This window comes from Nycticebus coucang, chromosome 6, assembly GCF_027406575.1.
Source record: "Nycticebus coucang isolate mNycCou1 chromosome 6, mNycCou1.pri, whole genome shotgun sequence".
Classification (NCBI taxonomy): Eukaryota; Metazoa; Chordata; class Mammalia; order Primates; family Lorisidae; genus Nycticebus; species Nycticebus coucang.
In genome coordinates, this window is record NC_069785.1 from 12403046 (window position 1) to 12426162 (window position 23117).

The window sequence follows — 23117 nt, forward strand, 5'->3', positions numbered from 1 at the left end:
AAGCACCAATAAGACATAGAAATAATTTTCCTAAAGCAACTTACAAAGTAGCTTCTATATATGGGGAAAAGGGTAGTCATTCAGTGATGTGGAAATTGTGAAGTAATGCATTGTTGCAGTTGTGGGATTTTTAGACCCAAATAATGTTTTAAAGTACAAACAACTGTTTCTTTCAGGAAGAAAATAATAGATTAGCAGCAGGAATTAGTCATCATCTTAACAGGAAAACTCATGCAATACTCTAAAAGGAAAATATATATTATTTCATAGCTTTGGATGAATCAACAACAGATAATAATGGCTTGGTCCAGGTTATATACCTCATTCAAGTGTTAACAGAATTTTTTTTTTCCTACAATGAGTCACTGGCTTTGGGTACTCTTTTGAACAAAACACAGGGAATAGATATCTTTGACAACTTTCAAGATAAATGTCTTGAAAATGTAATTGGACTGAACTTGGTAAATTTAGTGAGTGTATGTAAAGACAGCACGTCTTCTGTGAGAGGACAACATGAAGAGTTTATTGCTCAGATAAAACAAGTATTAACAACTTCAGATGCTCTTGTTTATTTTCATTGTATCTTTGCTCAGCCAGATCTCTATGCTAAAAATGCCTATCTTTTTTTTTTTTTTGCAGTTTTTGGCCGGGCCTGGGTTTGAACCCACCACCTCAGGCATATGGGGCTGGCGCCCTACTCCTTTGAGCCACTTGAATGACACTTTGCACTAAGTTCTAAGTCTTGGTAACTGTACTCATGCAATACAACATGGCATGTCAGTTTCATAACATGCTAACATTAAACAATGAGGTGTTTAGTGAGGATTTGCTGTATCATTCCAAAGTGTGTTGACTATAGCAGGGGCAGATGTTAGCCACAATTTTGTCTCTGCAAGAACAGATAGTTAAACCACATTCTAGAGACCAGCATCAGCATTGTGAATTATTGACATAAGAGTTTTATAGGAATGCAGAATTTCTGTGTTATATCATTTCAAATCAAAACTGCTTGAATAGTTCTTATTTTAAATTTTAAGTATTATAGCCATACACGTGTTTTTTGATTACATGATTACTTTCATAATTTTTGAGGTTTTTTGTTTTTTTTTTGAGACAGAGCCTCAAGCTGTCACCTGGGTAGAGTCACATTACAGCTCACAGCAACCTCCAACCCCTGGGCTCAAGCAATTCTCCTGTCTCAGCCTCCCAAGTAGCTGGGACTACAGGCACCTGCCACAACGCCCAGCTATTTTTTGGTTTCAGCTGTCATTGTTGTTTGGCAGGCCCAGGCTGGATGTGTATGTGGCTGGCGCCAAGCCTAATTTTTGAGTTTTTGTTGTAAGTGTGCCCATCATGCAGATAGAGTTCCCTGGACCCATTTAGATAGATTTTCATCCCATCCTTATCCCCCCCATTTAATTTCCATTAAGTTTTACTTTCCCCTAAGCAAATGTATGTTCCTTACTTCCAACCTAGTAGTTGTGTGGTATGTGTGGTGTTTGTTTTTCCATTCTTAAATACTTCACTTAGGAGAATGATCTACTGTAGTTCCATCTAAATTGCTGAAAATGACATTATTTCATTTCATTTCCTTTTTATGACCACCTAGTATAAAGATGGTCACTACAAAAGTTTTTGAGACTGAGTGTGTTATGGTCCTTTATTTCATTCCTGGAAACACAGTCAATACTGTCCTTTCTGATTCATCGGTGCAAGTTTGCTTATTGGTATTGTAGAGGGGGTTTCATTTGTTTCACTCTGTCTGAGTGAATTTTACATTTCTTGACTTTTGTGTTCCTGTTTTTGCTGTGTTTACTATGTCACTTCAAGTGGTGCCAGATAAATGTTTTCACTTCTGATTTTACCCTAAGTTGCTCTCTGTTAAGATCTCACAATGGAATTTCACTACATTAATTCAAGAATGAGAAACAAACGGTTAATCAACTGAGTTGATCAACTCTGCCTGATAAAATTGTAAATTATTAATTCACACGCCAGGGAAGAAAGGAATTTTGGAAAAGGTTTTCTAGGCAATGTCTTTGTTACTTTTCTTCCCAATCATTTTAATGATTAATTCGTATACCAGTAACATATATAGATTGCTAGTGAAAAAATAACTCAAAGTAACCTCAGTATTTGTCATGTTTATCATAGTTTCATAGAATATTTTATTAAAATTAAATACTTTTTCTGAACAAATTTTCTTATTTTCATATAGTTCTATTTCATATAGTCATTCAAGTAATTAATATTTTTTCAAGTTACATGCAACTTTGATAGATTTCATCACAGAAAGAATAAACAACCATATCTTTCTATCAATTCCTCATGGAAAAACATACTACAATTTTGTAAATAATAGTGTTTTGTAAAGCATGTATCACTTCATGCCCAATGAAAAGTATAAATATCCACACTTACTAAAAGGAATCTGTTGAGGACAATGTGCAGACAATGATTTTTGAATTTGATCAAATCTCTAACAGGAGATGCATAAGAAACATTTCAAGGACACGAGATAGTCAAGTGTGCTTAGCTTTTATAAAACCAAACAGATCATATAATTCAATTTCATCACATTCGGCCTGTACAGAATCTTAAACTCAATTCTCTTTTGGTTCAATGTGAGCCCCTCAGAGGGTGGTAGTAGTGAGACTCATCCTGTAACTTATTGCCATGATTATTATAATGTAATGACATTTGTAACATAAATTCATCTTATACTATTAGATATTTTGTGTTAAATGTTATGAGGTTTCAAAATGCTTTTCAAAGTCTTATTTTTTTTTAATCCTAGCTTGTGTTGTATCTTGTGAATTCACTGAACTACATAATTGACCAGTCCCTAGCTACTAGGTAGCTTTGACTAAAAGTGCAGAACTTCACTGCGTGCACTTTGTGCTCAAACTGCACTCAACCTGATTTTCCTTATGCCTCCTTGTTCTCTCAATTTAAACTCATCTCAACTTAAAATATTGAGTGCAATAAATCACCTATTTGGAATGAGGCAGGAAATAAATGAAAAAATAGAATCAAAGAACACTAGATTGATAGGGCTGGCAGTTTACATAACGTGAAGGAAAATCACAGGCTCTGCTGAAGCAACATGCAGTATAGATTCAAGTTTGAGGTGGATGTTTTCAGGTGTCAGTTATTTTTGCTGAGCTACCTTGTGTGGAAAGTTGCTCAGATCTTGCCGTTGCTTTTTTACTAAGATAATGCATTTTATTTTTAACTAGTTATTTATTTTTTGTATTATTTATTTTATGTTTAGTATTTCTTCTTTTACTAATCTACCATGGCTTCCAACAGAACTGTGCACCTGAAGTTCAAATAAGTATCATTTACCAACTCTTCGTCTTTACAATGTTCATGATGGTGGTCTTTTTATATAAAATACCACCACCAAAACAAATAATGAAAATTAAATGTTGCTGTGTGTGTCATTACATTGAGGATGTGCATATATTGTGTTTGCGCTTCTTAAAATCACAATGACTCTAGATTTCATTTTTTCTCATTGAAAAAATGTGACCATACAGTTATGCAAATAACATTAAGTAACTATCTGGTTCCAAAATTGATGATATTGAGAATTCAAACTCTAGTTGAGAAAGTGCCAGAAGCCAGTTTTAGGGCAGTGTGTCCACTTTCCATCTTGGATATGCTGACAAGCTCGTAAGAGAAGACTCAATGTTCCACGGTGGTCAATTTTTGTTATAGCACCTGTATCATTTTCACCTACTTATTCCCATATTCCTACTTTATCCTATGAGCTACCAGACAAATGTTTGAATATTTGTCTTTAGAAACATAATCCTCAAAAAAGGATTATAAATGAGTGAAAAGCAAAATAAGAGGAGAAGGAAATCTCATACTAAGGAGGCCACTGTCTAAAATATGAAGGAACAATGTAATTAATGCTCACTTTGGTTGCAACTTGAATGCTTTGTGGGTATAAGGTAAAAATTTTTGACTTCGCATTTTCTTTTTAACATTGTAGTTGAGATTTTAGCAGCTTCAACAATGGAAACAAATTACATAAACAGAAGAAGAAATGAACCAATTTTATTTCTAGTAAAGAGAGTGTTCTATGTAAGAAAGCTTAAGGGATATGAAGAAATATGACTAGAATTAATTTGGGAAGTTCACCTGTTATAATACCATTATAGAAAATTAAAATGTTTTTCTGCATGCTAGGAATAAACAACATAAATGGAAATATTTACAAAAGTACTTAAGAATATAAAACAGGTAGGGATTAATCTAACAAAGAAAAATGAGCAAGATCTTTACCATAAGAAGTACAAAATTTTGTTGATAAAAGTTAATGAATCCCAAATAGAGATTTATAAAATGTTTGTAAATTCAAAGACTCAATGTTATTAAATGTCAGTTATCCCAGAAATCCTCATTTGCATTATGTAAATTCTAAGAAATCCCCCAAAATTATTTTAGCAGTGGAAAAATGTATTAAAAAACCCATGTGAAAATTCAAAGGATCTAAAAGAATCAAAACAATTTTGAGAAGGACTACTTCAAGCATTCTGAGAAGTTGCACCACCTTATTTCGAATACAAGACATATTTTGCTATTGACATAATGATAGATTAGTATATCAACTGAACAAAACAGAATATGTGTGTGTATATACACATATATTACATGTAGAAAGCATATACATAAGAATGTATTATATAAAGTATGAAAGTATATGTATGCTTTATATATACATACATTCTTATATAAGTTATATATGTATGTATACATTATAATATATAAATACATATACATGTATGTGAACATATATATTATACATAAAGTATATATATGGGTGTGTATATATATATATTTAAATGTTCTAAATCCATTTAACTGAAAAAAGAAAAGCTTTCAGGAAATTGTTCTGGAACAATTGGATGTTCATATGCAAAATGAATGAACCACACACAATTTGAGATTTATTTTAAACATTAACCTAAAAGTTCAAATCACCAATATTCTATAAGAACAGAAAGTATAATACCTTTACAACTTTGTGATAATCAAAATTTCCTAGTGGCGACCCAGGAAGTATTAGCAATAAACACCTTTTTAAAAAAAAGTGTTAGTCAAGAAGCATACTTGTGAAAAAGAGGTAAGGAAGCCACAGAGTAAGAAAAAAGAATTGTTATACATATGGATTTGAGAAGACACATGGCCAGTATATAAGACTTCTCACAAATCAATAATGCAGAAATGAGAAAATTGCCAAATTACTTTAATAAACACTTCAAAGAAAAGTTAAATATTGTGTCAATAAGTATATGAAGAAGCAGTGAGCATTATTGTCATGGAAATGTACATTTAAATACAGTTCCCGTAGTGAGGGGTCCCCAACCTCTGTGCGGTTTCTCAGGTGAGAGCAGTGGCAGTTACAAAGGCTTTACCTGGCCTTGGTGGACAGCCAGTTTATTGCAGTTACAGCCCACGACTCAGGCCCTGCCTGGTCGGCCAGGTACAGAGGTGTATTTGTGTTCCTAGCCCAGGAATCTACATTGCAAAGACTATCTTGGACCTTTGCAGAGGCCTCCCTCAGTTACCTCTAAGAGAAAAAGAAGAGAAGGAAGAAGCTCTGAGTCTCCGACTCAGAACGGAGCACTGTCCACATCTAGAGCTCTCAACATATCCCTTCCCCTCTGCTGTTTCCCCTGCAGGCCCTTTGCGTAGGTCTTCAGTGAGATGACCGGCCTTGCCCGCCTCATCCTCCGCGTCTGTGCTGACCCACCTGACCTGGACTGCTGTGCCTGCCGCTGCAGGGTGGGAAAGGCGACAGCAGAGGTCTGGTGCTTGTTTCAGTTTATCTTTCAGCTTATAGTATTGTAATAATACTGTGGAGTGTGACCTTCGCGTGTGGGTTGTGCTTTAGTCGACTGTCCTCACACCAGTTCAGCTAACCCCTAACAATGGAAATTTAAAATGTTACAACCAGTTTTGAAAACATGAGGCATAATTAAATTAAGCATATATTTATCCTATGTTCCTGCAACTCTATTCATACATATTTAACCAGGAGATACTAAAACAGATGTACATTAAAATATTGAATGAGAGTATTTATGGCAATTTTATTCATAGTAGCAAAACCTAGAAGCAATTCAAGTGTTCATCAACAGGAGAATTGCTATTTTATGTTGTATTTATATAATAGGATACTATCAATAATACAATTGAAAAAGCTGTCATTACACACAACATAGGACAGTCACAGAAACATTGTCCTGAGAGAATAATTCTGGACCCACAAAAGTATGGGGTGTGTAGCTGTTTATACAAACCTCAACACAAGCACAACTGATAATTGGAGCTATAAATATGATCAGAATTTGTCTGTGGGGATGAGAATTGACTAGAATGAGGATGCAAAGAAAATATCTAAGGTGATGTAAATATTTTGTAGCTTAATTGAGGGGGTAGTCATGTGGTAATTATATTTAATTTGTTTCTGTAATAAATTAAAATTTATAATTTGCATAAAACAAAATGCAGGCATTTGAGTTCCTTTCAATTAGCCTTAATTCCCAGGTCTTTAACTCTTCTTTGTTTTTTAAGTACTCTATTAAAAAACTGTAAACCGCATTCTCTACTGTAACACATGGCTAGTCCTAACTCTCTAAAATAACCAAACCACTAAGTGTAGCTGCCACGAATTAATCCTCAGTGAATCTAATTAGTAATCTCTAGGTAATGCTTTTCATTTTCTTTTCCTATATAACACAAACTAAAATAATAATTGTTATTAATATGTGGAATGCCTTATATAAAAGGACAGGATAACCAATAGGATTGTGGTAATTACTCTTATTTTATTTATTTGTTTGTTTGTTTATTTTTGGTTGTAGTCGTCATTGTTGTTTGGCAGGCCCTGGGCCGGGTTCGAACACGCCAACCCCAGTGTTTGTGGCCTGGCACCCTAGCCACTGAGCTACAAGCACCGAGCTAATTACTCTTATTTTAAATGACATTTTAGACTTAATTCTCATAAAGAGAATTGGTCTTACTACTATTTTTTAGTAAAACATTAATGTATCCAACAATTAATTCTAAGATACATACTGTTTGTTGTCCTGTGCTGTTTAATGCTTGGTCAGAAAGATGAACTAGGTTTGTCTTCATGGAACTTATAGTCTACTGAAGAAGGCATAATCCATGAAAAGGGATTATGGGTGTATGAGTTTTGTGGCAAAAAAAGAACAAATAGGTTTATTAGTAAAAAAATAATTTCAAGTAAAAACATTTGCTGAATGACTAATTTGTTTTTTTTTTTTTGCAGTTTTTGGCCAGGGCTGGGTTTGAACCCACCACCTCTGGCATATGGGACTGCGCCCTACTCCTTTGAGCCATAGGTGCTGCCCCAGAATGACTATTTTTTAACAATTGAATGTTTCGAAGTTTCTAGAACAATACAAATAAAGTACTTCATGTTCTTTAGTGCTGTATCATAATATTATGCAGCACTTTTAAAAAAGTACATCCCAAGTGTAATACCATTATTATTATTATTTTTTTTGGGCTGGGGCTAGGTTTGAACCCACCACCTCCGGCATATGAGACCGGCGCCCTACTCCTTGAGCCACAGGCGCCGCCCATGTAATACCATTATTAATTATATTATAATTATTACAACAATTAAAAATATTTAGTTGACATTAAGTATTTTATGTGGATGGACTTTATTTTTTTTTTTCAGAGTAGCTGGGTGTTGTGTTGGGTGCCTGTAGTCCCAGATACTTGGGAGGCTGAGGCAGGAGAATCAACTGAGCCCAGTGGTTTGAGGTTGCTGTTAGTAAGGCTAATGCCAACGCATTTTTGCTTGAGCAACAGAGTGAGAGTCTGTCCCTCCAAAATACAAAAATAAATAAAGCAAAAATTATTCTGTGAGGCAGGTGCTAATTCTTTCCATACTTTGCATTGTAATTTCGTTTTTTTTTTTTGTTTGTTTTGTTTTTGTAGAGACAGAGTCTCACTGTATTGCCCTCGGGTAGAGTGCCATGGCGTCACACAGCTCACAGCAACCTCTAACTCCTGGGCTTCCGCGATTCTCTTGCTTCAGCCTCCTGAGTAGCTGGGACTACAGGCGCCCGCCACAACACCCGGCTATTTTTTGGTTGCAGTTTGGCCGGGGCTGGGTTTGAACCCACCACCCTCTGTATATGGGGCCGGCGCCCTACTCCCTGAGCCACAGGTGCCGCCCCTGTAATTTCAGTTTTTGAGTGTAATTTACCACAATTATCAAGCTTGAAAAGATAAATGTTGAGTCAATAGTATGATGATTATGAAGTTGCATGTTTTCAATTAATGCGTTAGATAGATGTGAAAACATTTTGAGGAATAATTATTCCTTTAACTACCAACAGTTCAAAGACATTTGGATTTCAAAGAAATTTCTGTAATACCTCTAACTAGGTTGTGAAATAACAAAGGTAGAAACATCATTATGGAGAACATTTTGATTCTTTATCATAATTTTTATTTTTGTGAAAGATGAAAACATGATTCAGGAACAGATTGTCAGAGGAATTACCTTTCCTCCTCTTAGTTTCAAGATTAGACATTTCCTTAAGCATGGTAATGATGTCTTTTAGCCTCTTTATTCATTCCAGAGTAGAATAATTTACCTGCTTGTTAAATCTTGAAAATAATACCTGCAGTTTATTCTACAGAACTATCTCTTCATTTTTGCAATTTCTCTTCTACTATTTTGGAGGTCTGCCCTAATTTGTGAAGTCTATTACCAAATGGAAAAGTCAGCTTATATCAGAAGTTCAGTATTAGAAATGCTACCTCATTTAATTAGGATTTAGTATGAATGACTTTGAATATGTTGGTCTTTTAATCTTATCCCTTTGTATAATTTTTAATTATTTCAGACCTTGTTCAAAGGAGATCTTATCCATTGGATTTCATTGGACAACTAATGTGCATATGATTTTTACAGACTTATTCCCTTCTGAAATCCACTTACTAAAACATAAGATTGAATTATTAACAATATTGACCTTCTAATGCAGTCTATCTAATAAATCTTCGAGGTTATCTTAGTTTGGAACAATGTGCATTGCATTCATGTTAATAGTATGTAAAAACCACAATATCAATTAATTTTATGATATGAAAAAAGTTAAAGTACAAAATATAAAATGGATGCTTAGGCCTTCATGTTTAAATGTATAATAAATTTGCAACTAACCTTTTAAATCTAAGTTTTCGAATTCAGGCTTGAACACAAAAAATGATGAGTAAATCCCAATACCTTATAATTATAGTAACAATTTGAAGCTTCCATGAACTAGGGAAATAAATTATTCACTTACTGACTGTCACAGGAAACCCTTATAAATTAGATCCTGATTGAAGTATTTTTCCTCTTAAAAAGATTAAAAAGAAGCTTTTATAAAAATATTCCATTAGCACCTCTACTTTAAAATGCGGGTACAATTGCCATTTATGAAACCTTCTCTGGGAATATTTTCATCTCAAGGTAGATCATATTCTTTTTTAATACAAAAATTTCAATTAAGATTTATTAAAATTTTTTTGTGATGAGGCAAATTAAGGAACTGTTGTTATAAACAAATCAATGACTTATATTGATTTACTTTTCAGAGCACATCCTTGGGGTTAGCAGTAGAGAATGGTTATTTAAGGAGCTAAATCGCTCTGCCAGGTGTAAATGAAACTGGGCAAGGAATGGTTTCAATTAAGGCACCTACCTATGGATGTTTGCGACTATGGCATTATCAATGCCATTACCCCAAATATACTGCTAATTATAATCTGTATTCTAAATCCAAGATAATTTAAATGACTTACCTGGGAAAGCCTTAGAGCAATGTTGAAGCTCTCTAATTTAATCGTTATCAAGGCATCTCCTTAATCATATGAAAAGTGTGAGAATATACTTAGATGTATTATGTACATATATTGGGATTCACACCTATTTCTTTTTCTTTCTTTCTTTTTTTTTTTTTATTAAATCGTAGCTGTGTACATGAATGTGATCATGGGGCACCATACACTGGTTCTATAGCTAAGACATTTACAGTCTACATTTGCTAAGTAAATGTAAATGTAAGATGCACCTATTTCTTATTATATCTGAGAGACTAGGGGACTGGGCCCTTAGTTTAATGATTAAGATAGACATAATTCTGAGGTAAGAGTCCAGACATGGTATAATTAACCCCGCTGTGAATCCTTGTTCATCATCCAAATAATTGTTGCAGAGCACATTGTCCATCACTTCAGTCACAGTGGGGCAGGCCCTGGTAGTCCGTGTGGACTCTAGGGTGGGAGAGTGCTGTAAGTCATTCATGAAGAGGTGAAGCACATCTGGGACTCTTCCAAAAGTGGGGTTTCCTCCTGAAATCCAGGCCAAAAGTGAGGCGTGTCATCCCCCAGCCGTTATGTTGGTCTTTGATAGAGTGTAAGCAGCAGCCTGTGTGGGAAGCCTGCTGTTCCCCAGAGCTGAAGGGTGGCTGTGCAGCTCCACGCAAAGGGTGCAGGACACCACACCACTTCTACCAGGGGCCCATGGCTGAGCCTGGTAGAAGAAGGCAGCTCCGAGGTACCTAGTGAAGAAAGTGCTGGTTTTATTTTTTGCTGCAGAGCTACAACCACTTTCACTGGGGAAAATGCAATCATCCCAATTGTGAAGGCCACTCAGATTGAACATGTGCACAAACACTTGAGAAGCGCCAAGTCCCAGACCTGCTCTCAGCAGACTTCATAGGTGTCAAGATTCTACGTTCTGCAGGTGTAGGCTCAGCCAATGAAAAACTTCCCAAAACTTCCCACCACTTCCTTCCAGTGAGTATGGACCATAGAACTCTGAGATGTGGATATAAAAAAATGTGGTTTGTTAATAGTTCATAAGATTAAAACTCTTAAAGCAGAAAATAGGCAAAGCTTACTCTTACTTCTTGTAGTAGAACTACAGCATGTCTTCCTAGGACTTAATATGTTAAATTAATCATTTCTGAGGGGAGAATTAAATCATGTTTCTGTTTGGCCCCTATTTATCTTCTCTTTCCACTTTCTTGGTCATTTTTTACATGTATCTTTCTTTCCAGTTTCTCAAGGTTAATTGCAGCTGTATGAACACACAGACAGCACAACATGTTTTGAAATGAGAAATGCCTATATGAATTCAAATTATACCAACCTGAATTATCATTTCCCCCATCCTGGACACCCTTTCCAGGCCAGCTTATATTCAATGGCTGATTCCTGCAGGAGCACGAAAAATATCACTAGTTATGACCTTGTAATCTTTCCTTGACTTAGTTACATTTCCTATATATGTTTCTGAAATAATTAATTTGCATGATATTCATGAGGATTAAATGGAATATTGTATAGAGGGTCATTTGAATAATGACTAGTATGTATCAAGTGCTTAATGAATGTAACTCTTGTTTCTTTTGCTCCTGAGAAAAAACTAGCTTTCTGACTTTTCATAATTACAGTCAATCAAAATCCACATGTATATTTCAAACCTATTTCCCATTCTGGAATTCATCTTCCCAGTTAGAGATTTAATATAAGGAAATCTAGGTTAAAAGCTCAATGATTCAGTGTTAAATTTTCCTTTATTTAATTCCCTATTTTATTTTCAATCTTATTGGCAGTCTGCGGAAATTTGCTTCCTATGATTCCTGTGTCTCATCCCACAATTGACATTTAATGTTTCTGCTTTTCCTCATGTGACTTTGATTACTGTGATGATAATACTGATTGTTCAGTAGCAATGCCTACATAGAAAATTTTACATAAAATCCTGCATCCATAAAAATAAATTTAGTAATTACTGTTTTGAGTTGCATTGCCCAGAGGGAAAAGTGATACAAAGAAAGTCGAAGTCACTTGTCTGAGGTCAGTGGGCTGTGACAGCCTGGGACTAACTCTGGCTCCTTGGGGCAGGGCCTTTCCTCTTACCCACACTATATGGTGCTGTTTCCCAGGAAAGGGTTGACATAGTCTCTAGCCCATAGGACACTCTATCAGGGGTCCTCAAACTATGGCCCGCGGGGCCACATGAGGCAGCGTGATCGTTTGTTCCCGTTTTGGTTTTTTACTTCAAAATAAGATATGTGTAGTGTGCATAGGAATTTGTTCATACTTTTTTTTTTAAACTATAGTCCGGCCCTCCAACCGTCTGAGGGACAGTGAACTGTCCCCTTGTTTAAAAAGTTTGAGGACCTCTGCGATTCAAGTTAACTTTTCCCCCATTCCATGTTTAAGTTACGTTTTTCTGATACACTCCGTGATAGCACTAGGGTTGGTAATCTGTGTTCAACTCCCCAGTTCTCCTTCTTGTTACCTGATTCCCTTACTCGAACTCACTCGCTCTCTGTCCTGATACCAGAACCCCCACCATTGTGTTGCACGTTGCATTATCATCTCTTCCATAGTTACCCTTTCTTAATCATGGATCTGCCATTCGAGATTTGCATCCAGTTTATGTCTATGACATATATATAAAAAATTATGTCTATCCATGTTATGACAGTCTGGGTTTTCTGTTAGTGCAAAAGATTTCTCTTTATCGAAGGCTGCTACTATTTCTTTTCATTTCAATTGAGGAGATAGAAGTATTTTTTTGTAAAATGGATAAATTGCCTAAGGCTGAAAGAAGGGCTTTTAGTATACTCATCAACAGAATGGTGCCCTCTTACCCAATAGGTAATTTAAAAAAAAATCCCTCACCCCTTCTCACCCTTCCCACTTTTTAGTTATTAATGTCCATTATGCCTCTTTATGACCAACTATACCCATCATTCTTCTCCCATTTATAAAGGAGAATGTGTGGTATTTGTTTTTCTATTCCTAAAATATTCAATTAGGAGAGTTGTCTCTCTAGATCTACTCAAGTTACTGGAAAAGACGTTATTTCACTCCACTGTATGGTGGAGGGGTACTGCATCGTACACAGATCTCACACTGTCTTTACTCCCTTATTAGTTTAGCAGTGCTTAGGTGGATTCTGCCCATTTGCAGTTGTGAAGTGTGTGCCACAATAAACATTTTGGTGCTGGTGTCTTTTTGTTGGAATGGCTTCTTTTCCTTGGAGTGGATACCTAGTAGTGGGGTTGCTGGATCAAATGGCAGGTCTACTTTTAGTTCTTCAGGGACTCTCCATACTATTTTCCATAACGGTTGTACTAATTTACATTCCCACCATGGTATAAGAGATCCCCTTTCACTGTTTCTGCACCAACGTCAATTGTTTTTTAATTTTTGAATGATGATGATCCTAATAGGGACAGGTGGCATTTTATTGTGTTTTTATTATAATTTGGATTTCCCTGATGATTAGATATGTTGAGCATTTTTTCTTTTTTTAACCATTTTCATATCATCTTTTGAAAAAATCGCATATATTTTGTCCACTTTTTAATGGAAGTTTGTTGGTTGGTTTTCTCATTTGAGTTTTTTGTATATTTTGAATATTAGCCCTGGTCAGATGTATTGTTTGTGAATATTTTCCCTCATTCTTTAGGTTTTTTATAACCTCTGATTATTCTCTTTTATGTGCAGTAAGTTTTCGATTTAAGTCCAATTTATTTATCTTTATTGGTGGTGTATTTTGCTTTGGGTCTTAGTCAGAATTCATTGCTTAGGTAATGTCTAGAAGAGTTTTCCTACAATTTGTTCCGGAATTTTTATGGTTTCTGACCTTACATTTGTTTAGGTCTTTAAGCCATGTGACTTAATTTTTCAGATATGGAGAATTAAGCCATGTGACTTAATTTTTCAGATATGGAGAAAGATAGGATCCTGTTTCATTCTTCTGCATATGGCTATCCAGTTCTCTCAACACCCTTGATTGTAGGGTATCTTTTTCCTAGTTCATGTTTTTGTCCACTTGGTCAGCTATCTGATTTTATTTCTGGGTTCTCTATTGTTTTCTACTGGTCTGTGTCTCTACTTTTATACCAGTTCCATGCTGTTTTTGTTACTACAGTCTTGTAGTATAATTGTTTTGATAAATTCAGTAGAGTCTCAGTTTACAAAATCACAAATCAGTAACATTTCTACACTCAAGCTGTTATCAGCATCAAGATAACATGGTTACTTATTACAGCGCCATGAATCGGTAATTTATGATAGCCGTAAAGGAAATAAAATACCTAAGAATACACTTAATCAAAGCTAATAATAGGCCAGAGCTATTATTTTACCTGTGTTTAGGATTAGAATCACTGTTGCTTTATCGAACCTAGCTCCTAGGTTTGTTTTTGGCAGACTCTGGGCTGCCTGTACCTTCAGTGACTACCCCAGTTCTAGAAATTCATTTTACTCAAAAATTACCACCCCTTTCCAGTGAATTCATATGAAATGACTGACCTATTCAGATATCTTATGCATTCCAGCCTAATTTGGAACTATTCTGAAAACCATTGTATAAAATGAGCCCCTTGTGGAATTTACTAAAATATCCTATTGGCTTTGTATCATAGCTAATATCTCCATCAGACCAAGTTTTCTTCATGTGTATCTATCCCATGGACACATTTACTAACCACCCTACATACTAGATTTTATCTCAGAGGCTGCTTATGGGGGAACACAGTTGTTTCATTATCTCATTAACTCATGTTTTTTTTTTTTTTTTTTTTTTTTGGTGGTTTTTGGCCAGGGCTGGGTTTGAACCCGCCATCTCTGGCATATGGGACCAGTGCCCTATTCTTTGAGCCACAGGTGCCACCCCCCATCTCATTAACTCATAACCCAATTTTTTCATTATCTCATATCTTTCCAGGGACTTTGAACTCTGCCTCTTTTAAGTTTTGTGTTTGTGTTTGTTTTTTTACATATAGTCAAGTCAATTCTATATTCAGAGTATACACTGTCTCCCTCTCAACTCCACATCCTCTAAACTCTTCCCTCATTCTAGCCATACACAGTGCAATGCTAACATGACAGTGTGCAGTGCACACCTGCACTGTTGATTCCATTTCCCCCTCTCTCCTGAGGATGCTCCATTGGTTACATGTTGGTAAACATGTCATTATACTAAATCTGCACTTGTCGAGATTCACCATACAATCTGACTTCAAATTATATTTACATTTCCCCATTCAAACAACATTTGAATTAGTTTCTAGGTAAAAGTTTGCTCCTGTAGAAGAACTCTTATTCTTTAACATCGGGGACACCACTTATCCTGGTTCTGCCCGAATTCCACAACTACTGCTTTCTTTCTGTCTGGAGTTTCTCTTCCTCTCCTCAAGGTTAAAAGTTCTCATGGCTTCTTATTGTCCCATCCCATGATTGCTTCAATTTCTATACTTTATTTTGTTTTTGAATAAAATTTTTGCCTAACTTCAAAAACTTTACCATGTTGATGCAATATTTTATAGGAAATGATTCTTGCTAAGGGTAAAAGCACAATAAACAAGGTTAAACCATAGGAGGATTTATAAATAGAATTAGAGGGATCATATTTAAAAGACATAACAGCAGAGAATTTTATAGAGATGACAAAAGACAACAGTTTTCAGAATATCATACATGCTCAACAGGATGAATGTATTATATATATATATACACATACCCACATATAGATATAATATTTCAAGACTCCAAAATTGCAAAAAGAATAAATCTTAAAATATTCAAAAATGAAATTGTATATTTCCTGCAAAAAATAAAAGTTTGCACTGATAGTATAATTCTTAATAGACATATATGTGGAAGACATTAATGCTATGACAGCTTCAAGTCACCGGGGGTGGGGGAAACAATGTTTGACCTAAATTTCTAGCACTGAAGAATAAGGGATAGATAAAATAGTGTTCAATGAGCAAAATATTTACCAGGATGGATTTCTTTGTTAAATGCTCTTTAGCCAGGAAGTTTCACCCAGAATCAAAAAATGAAATATAAAAAACAAAAGCATGCACATAACTTATTAAAAGTAACTCTCTATAAGAATGAACTTTTTAAATGTTTGAATAATAGTTTTGAAAAATATGCATATTATAGAGTGGTATTTATTTTCTAAGGGTAGTTTTCCTGCTGCAGCCCTGGAGTACAGTCTTCTTCCATGTTACAACATGTTCTGAAATGAGAGAGGGGAAAATAATTCTGTAATAATAGAGCGTGTATCTTGGAAGGGCATTTACTTAAAATATCCATTGTATCTGCTACTTTTTGCTAAATATTGGAGTGTTTTTAAATATAAGAAAATCTATTTTCCTCCACTTTCTTATCAGAAATTTAGAATTAAAAAAATCTGTTTGTTAGCAATGGAAATAACTTTGGTATTTAATCTTTGTAAAAATACATCTGTTAAAAAAACTGTGAAGGAAATATGACCTGTTTACTTAAATATTGTTGACATAGAATTCTATGATTTTCAAAGGATGAGGTCTAATTAACCAACTTTATTATTAACTCATTTTGAGCCCCATTTTAGTTTCCATTTATTAATTCTATATAAAATGTTCAACTTTTCCCAAAATTAGGACATTGTTAAAACATATTTTTTATGTGTTTAAAATTCTACAAGGTAAAATAAAAGTAACACCTAATGATGAATTATAAATCATAATTCATATTCTCAAAGCTGCCAAGAAATAAAAACAAAATATTTAGATGTACTTTTGTATCTGTTTCTATCCTGTCATATTTGACTTATATTCTCGCATTAAAACTTTTTTTCACTTTGTTTTCTACTAAAAGCATTGTGCAACAACTTTATGAATTTAATGGATGTGAGAAATGACCCAAGTCTTTTTAGTATTTCCCCAGCATTACTAGTTGGGCTGAGGGCAACAGGTGAATACAGGACAGAGAGAAATTGTGAGAAAATCAGCTTGAAATATATGGGAGTGTGAAATTAAGAAAACAATATAAATATAAATTGAGATTTTGTTAACTCACACATGCCAATTGGAATATATTATTAAACTGATGTAAAGAATTCTAGCTATATACTACTTAAAATCTGAAACTTAGATTATCTACTAATTCTACTTCTTGGTATATACCTCAAAGAATTGAAAGCAAAGATTTAAACACCTGTCTGTACATCAATGTTCATGCCACCACTGTTTACAACAGCCACAAGGTATAAAAAAATTCAATGCCTATCCAGAGATGAATTAATAAGCAAACTATGGTGTATACATCCAGTAGAATGTCAATCAGCTTGAAAAGGGAGAATATTTTTCTATATTCTACAAAATGAGCGAATCTGGAAGACACTGTGGTAAGTAAAATAAGTTAGACTCATTATTGCACCATTGTTCTTATGTGAGTTAGCCTGAATGGTTACATCTGTAGAAAGGTAAGACACACCTGTGGTAACCATTGTCTGCTGGAATACCGGGGTATGATTACATAAACGGTATAGAGTTTCAGTTTGGGGTGAAGAAAGAGTTCTGGAGATAGGTAGTGGTGATAGCTGGCAACAACATGAGTATACTTAAAGCCACCGAACTGTACACATTAAACTGGTTAACTGATACATTTTATGTTATCTATATTTTATGACCCTCAAAAAAAAAAAAACAACTTGACAATATAACTATGTATAATATTTACATTCTGATTGTCAACAGTTGTGGTATTTAGCTATTATCACTTAAAAACTTCAGGGATTAGATTGGCAGACAAGATGGCTGACTGAAGCCAGTTTTCCACAGAGACTCCCATCCAGAAGGAGAGTTAAAGGACAGAAATTTAGCAAGAAACCTGGTGGATTAGAGCTGCACCAAGAGAGAAGATTGAAGAATGCACATCAACCCCGCTGAGGTGAGCTACAACCCCAGAGATACACACAAAAGGTACAAAATCCATCACCAAGCAGATGGAAGTCCCCTCCCCCATGAGAATGGCTCAGAGTGCCCCACAAACAAATGAGCAGAGTTCAAAGGTCCTCCCACTACTCTCCGCAGGAGAAACCCTCTAAAAACTGGACCTACCTCCCCTACTAGGGTGCCACGGCATTCTCCTGCCAGGCATGAAACTGTATAGAACTGTATATATTCTCTACTTGCAATTCAGAGCTCCCAGCACTCCCCTCCACTCTCACTCTGAGGTCTGGAGGCCTGTCCCCCAAGAGTCCAGATTCTTGGGTGATTTCTCAAGGGGTGTGGACAGTGCCTAAATTGCAGCTGGTCAGTGCTGACTCTGGGGAATGGGAGTGAGGAGAGGATGGTCAGCTGAAAGGGAACCACACCGGAGTGGCAGTGCCCCAAAGCACAGAGCAGCAGCCGTTTTTGGCAACAATAGGGCTCACTCCTGGATATTCCGAAGCCACACTCTCTGTCTCCCTGGGCAACCAGAGGAGGCGGAGCATCTTCTCAGGTGGCAATCACAGTGGAACATATCTAGGATGGAAACACAGGCCCCAGTGTAAAGGGTTTGCCTGAGGTGTTACAGGCCTGGGTACTAGAAAACGCATGCACAGAGCCGGGAAATTCCCAGGGTGGGGATGACCCAGAGGACCACTTTACTGATCCTAAGATGCACCTGGCCCTCAGGGGATTGTCAGCCTATAGACTAAAGGAGGCAGGAGGCTAGAACTGACAGCTAACTGAATACAAACCTGCAGGAGCAAACATAGGGCCTGAAGCACAGGCTCTGGGAACTCAAAACAGCTTCTCTTCTGCAGGGGAATTTAGCAGGGACAGAAACAAATTCCTGCAAAGTTGTTCTGTTCTGTTCTGTCAGTAACATCAATCAGGGGTGGGGCTGGAACTGAGTGAACAGCCCCCAGCCTCCATCAAGCACCCAAGGTTGTCAGGCCTCACCTCCCCCTGCTGGATAGGGGCAGAGCACTGTGGCCTGGCTGAGCAGGTATAGATTTCCTTGTGATTCAGGCAAGTGTAAAACTCCTGGAGTATCTGTTCACTAGAGGCAAAAGGGTCACAGCCCTGTGGGGCTATCAGTGACTGGGTGTGACAGAGGTGCAAGGTGGGGAAGGAGGCATCAACATTCCCAGACTAATCTTTTTGCTCAGTGGGTCCTCCTGACTTCATGGAGTACCGGAGCAAATCATATCTGAGTTGTTACCAGACCCCCGCGATCCAGTTGCCAGAGACCTTTTAAATTCTCCCACCTGGGACAGGTGCTGATTGAGACAATTGATTTGGACCTTTTGAACTGAGTCAATCACCCAAGGACTATTCAAGTGGTGCCCAGGGTGTGTGGTTGTGGGAAGGTTTGATTTTCCTTTTCCAATTGTTGCCTGTGGGAGGTGGGATGACTTAATTGCTAGTATTTCTCCACAGCTGAGACTTCAACCCAGAGTAACTGTTTCACTAGGGTTGGACAGAGAACAGATGAAAACAAGACAGAATCACTTAGCCTCACCACATCAAACAGGTCCCCAGTTTCTCAGGCCATAATACTGTACAGGTCCTTGACAAAGCTCCAGGGGAAAAATCAAACAGTGTAAAATAATCATGGGGCGGATTCAACTGAAAAACTATGGTAACATGAATAACCAGAATAGATCAACCCCCCCCCCCAAGAAAAGATATGGCAGATGTAACTGAAGTTCCCATTTGTAAACAGCTGGCCAGGATGTCAGAAATCGAATTCAGAATTTGGATTGCAAACAAGATTAATAGAATGGAGGAAAATTTGGAATTAGAAATTCGAGAAGCAATTCAAAAGTCAGAATTTGAAATTGGAGGAGAAATTCAAAAGTTGTACCAAGAATTTAATGAATTTAAAGACAAAACCACCAAAGATTTTGATGCATGAAGCAAGAATTTGCAACACTCAAAGATCTGAAAAATACAGTAAATCCCTCAGTAACAGAGTGGAGCAAGCAGAAGGAAGGATTTCTGACATTGAAGACAAAGCCTTTGAACACTCCCAAGCTCTCAAAGAGGAAGAGAAATGTAGAGCAAAAACGAATTATTCTCTCAGAGGGCTCTGTGATAATTCGAAGAAGGCTAATATCTGCCTCATTGGAATCTCTGAATGTGATGAAGTAGCCTTGCAAGGCACAGAGGCCCTTCTCCATGAAATTATGAAAGAGAATTTTCCAGACATGCCAAGAGATTTTGAAATTCAGATAGCAGACTGTTTCAGAACCCCAGCACGACCCAATCCCAATAAGACATCCCCCAGGCATATCATAATTAACTTCACTAAAGTTAATATGAAGGAGAAAATACTGAAAGCAGCCATATGAAAGAAATATTAGAAAGGGAAGAATATTAGAAAGACTGTAGATCTCTCTGCTGAAACTTTTCATGCCAGAAGAGGATGGTCATCAACATTTAATCTCCTAAAGCAAAATAACTTTCAACCCTGGATCCTGTATCTAGCTAAACTGAGTTTTATTTATGATGGAGAAATTAAATACTTTAATAACATTCATAAGTTGAAGAAATTTGCCATAACCAAACCAGCTCTTCAGGATATTCTTAGACCTATCCTCCAAAATGACCAGCCCAATCCTCTACCACAAAAGTAAACTCACTCAGTACCTTTTGATCAAACTCCAACTTCCACAGTGGTGAAAGGATTAAAAATGTACACTGGACTTTCGAGAAACTCGATACCCAAAATTTTACCAGACTTATCAATATTCTCCATTAATGTGAACGGCTTAAACTGTCCTCTAAAGAGGCATAGGTTAGCTGATTGGATACAAAAACTCAGGCCAGATATTTGCTGCATACAATAGTCACATCTTACCTTAAAAGATAAATATAGACTCATGGTGAAAGGATGGTCATCCATATTTCAGGCAAATGATAATCAGAAAAAAGCAGGTGTTGTAATTCTATTTGCAGACACAGTAGGCTTTAAACCAAGAAAAGTAAGGAAGGATAAGAATGGTCACTTCATATTTGTTAAGGGTAATACTCAATATGATGAGATTTTAATTATTAATATTTATGCACCAAACCAGAATGCACCTCAATTTATAAGAGAAACTCTAACAGACATGAGCAACTTGATTTCCTCCAGCTCCATAATAGTCAGAGATTTCAACACTCCTTTGGCAGTGTTGGATAGATCCTCCAATAAGAAGCTAAGCAAAGAAATTTTAGATTTAAACCTAACCATCCAGCATCTGGATTTAGCAGACATCTATAGAACATTTCATCCCAACAAAACTGAATACATATACTTCTCATCAGCCCATGGAACATACTCCAAAATCGATCACATCTTAGATGACAAGTCTAACTTCAGTAAATTTAAAGGAATAGAAATTATTCCTTGCATTTGCCTGGACCGCCATGGAATAAAAGTTGAACTCAGTAACAACAGGAATCTGCATACTGCATACAAAAATATGCCCATCGATCCATGAATGGATTAATAAATTGTGGTATATGTACACCATGGAATATTATGCAGCCTTAAAGAAAGATGGAGACTTTACCTCTTTCATGTTTACATGGATGGAGCTGGAACATATTCTTCTTAGTAAAGTATCTCAAGAATGGAAGAAAAAGTATCCAATGTACTCAGCCCTCTTATGAAACTAATTCATGGCTTTCACATGAAGGCTATAAACCTGTTATAACCAAGAATAGGGGGAAAGGGGAGACGGAGGGGAGGGAGGGAGGAGGATGGGCAGAGGGAGGGTGATTGGTGGGATTACACCTGTGATGCATCTTACAATGGTACATGTGAAACTTATTAAATGTAGAATATAAATGTCTTAACACAATAACTAAGAAAATGCCAGGATTGCTATGTTAACCAGTGTGATGAAAATGTGTCAAACGGTCTATAAAACTAGTGTATGGTGCCCCTCGATCACACAATGTGCACAGCTATGATTTAATAATAATAATAATAAAAACTCCAGGGATTATACACATATCAGTAATATTACCTTACATTATATATTTCAAAACCTTATGAATTATCACCATGTAGCAATATTATCTGGACCTTTAGCTGAGCGATGGATGTGTTGAAGTCAGATCCACATTCCTGAGAAGCCAGTGGAGATGGATGTAATTTTTACATCCAATGAATGAGAAATCTTTTGGGGCACCATGACCATGATTTTTGTGACATTTTAATTACATTTAAATATTTTATTAATTTTGGATTTACCATTGCTAAAATGTCTTTCAGAGGTGGAAAGAATATTTTTAAAACATAATTATCTTCCAAATCCTTAGAACTAATTTGATACATAAGGTTATCATATTAGGGTACTTGTATTTTTAACCTGGTAAGCCACACGTACTGACAGGACTTTTAGCCATAAGGGCAATGTAAAATGGTGCTACTTTTTTTTTTTTTTGAAAGTTAGGAGTTTCTATAGCTGCTGATATACAAACGTTGCCAGGATGAATCAGATATAGTACATCTTTGCTGAGGCACAATGGAGTCAACCACTTTATTTTAGTAGAAAAATTTCTGGTCTTTTCATATAGATTTATCTGGTGAATAAGGAGCATTAGCACAACTAACTGTAGAATTTTGTAGAGTAGGAGATAGCCCTGGGATGTTGTAAGAGATGGTACAAAATGTTTGCAAATGGAGACAATGTTACCAAATATCAGGAATGCCATTTGGATATGATTACAGATGAAGTAAACCTCCCACAGGACTTCGGCATTTTAATTGTAGTTGAGCATATGGGGATGGTTGAAAATTATTTATAGAATTTGGTGATTTCATATAGCTTTAGAGATGTCGTAGGGATTCAAGACATCCTTGGAAAATAGGTGAAAAAGGAACAGTAAGGAACTGTCTTCCTGTGAATATATTTCTTAGTGAAGGAGTGAGTTTAATTCATTCCTTACAATTCTATGAATTATCTTTTGCAAATAATAATTCAGTAATTTATTTTCTGTAGTAGAAATTTCATATAGGCCCTTCTGCCTTTGGAAGATGTCTGCTTTTCTGGAATAAAGTAGCATGAAATTCTTTAATGATTTATATCCATAAAATTTAGTCTCTTTTTTCTTATTTAGCTGCCCTTTCCTTCCCTCTCAATACCTTTGGGTATATACACAACATCAAACTCACTGCCCTAAGTATCAGAGGTTCTTCCAAATCTTTATCATTTCACATACTACTTTTTAATCTGGGATGTGGGTAGACATTTTTACTCAGTAACATATTAGAAGGTA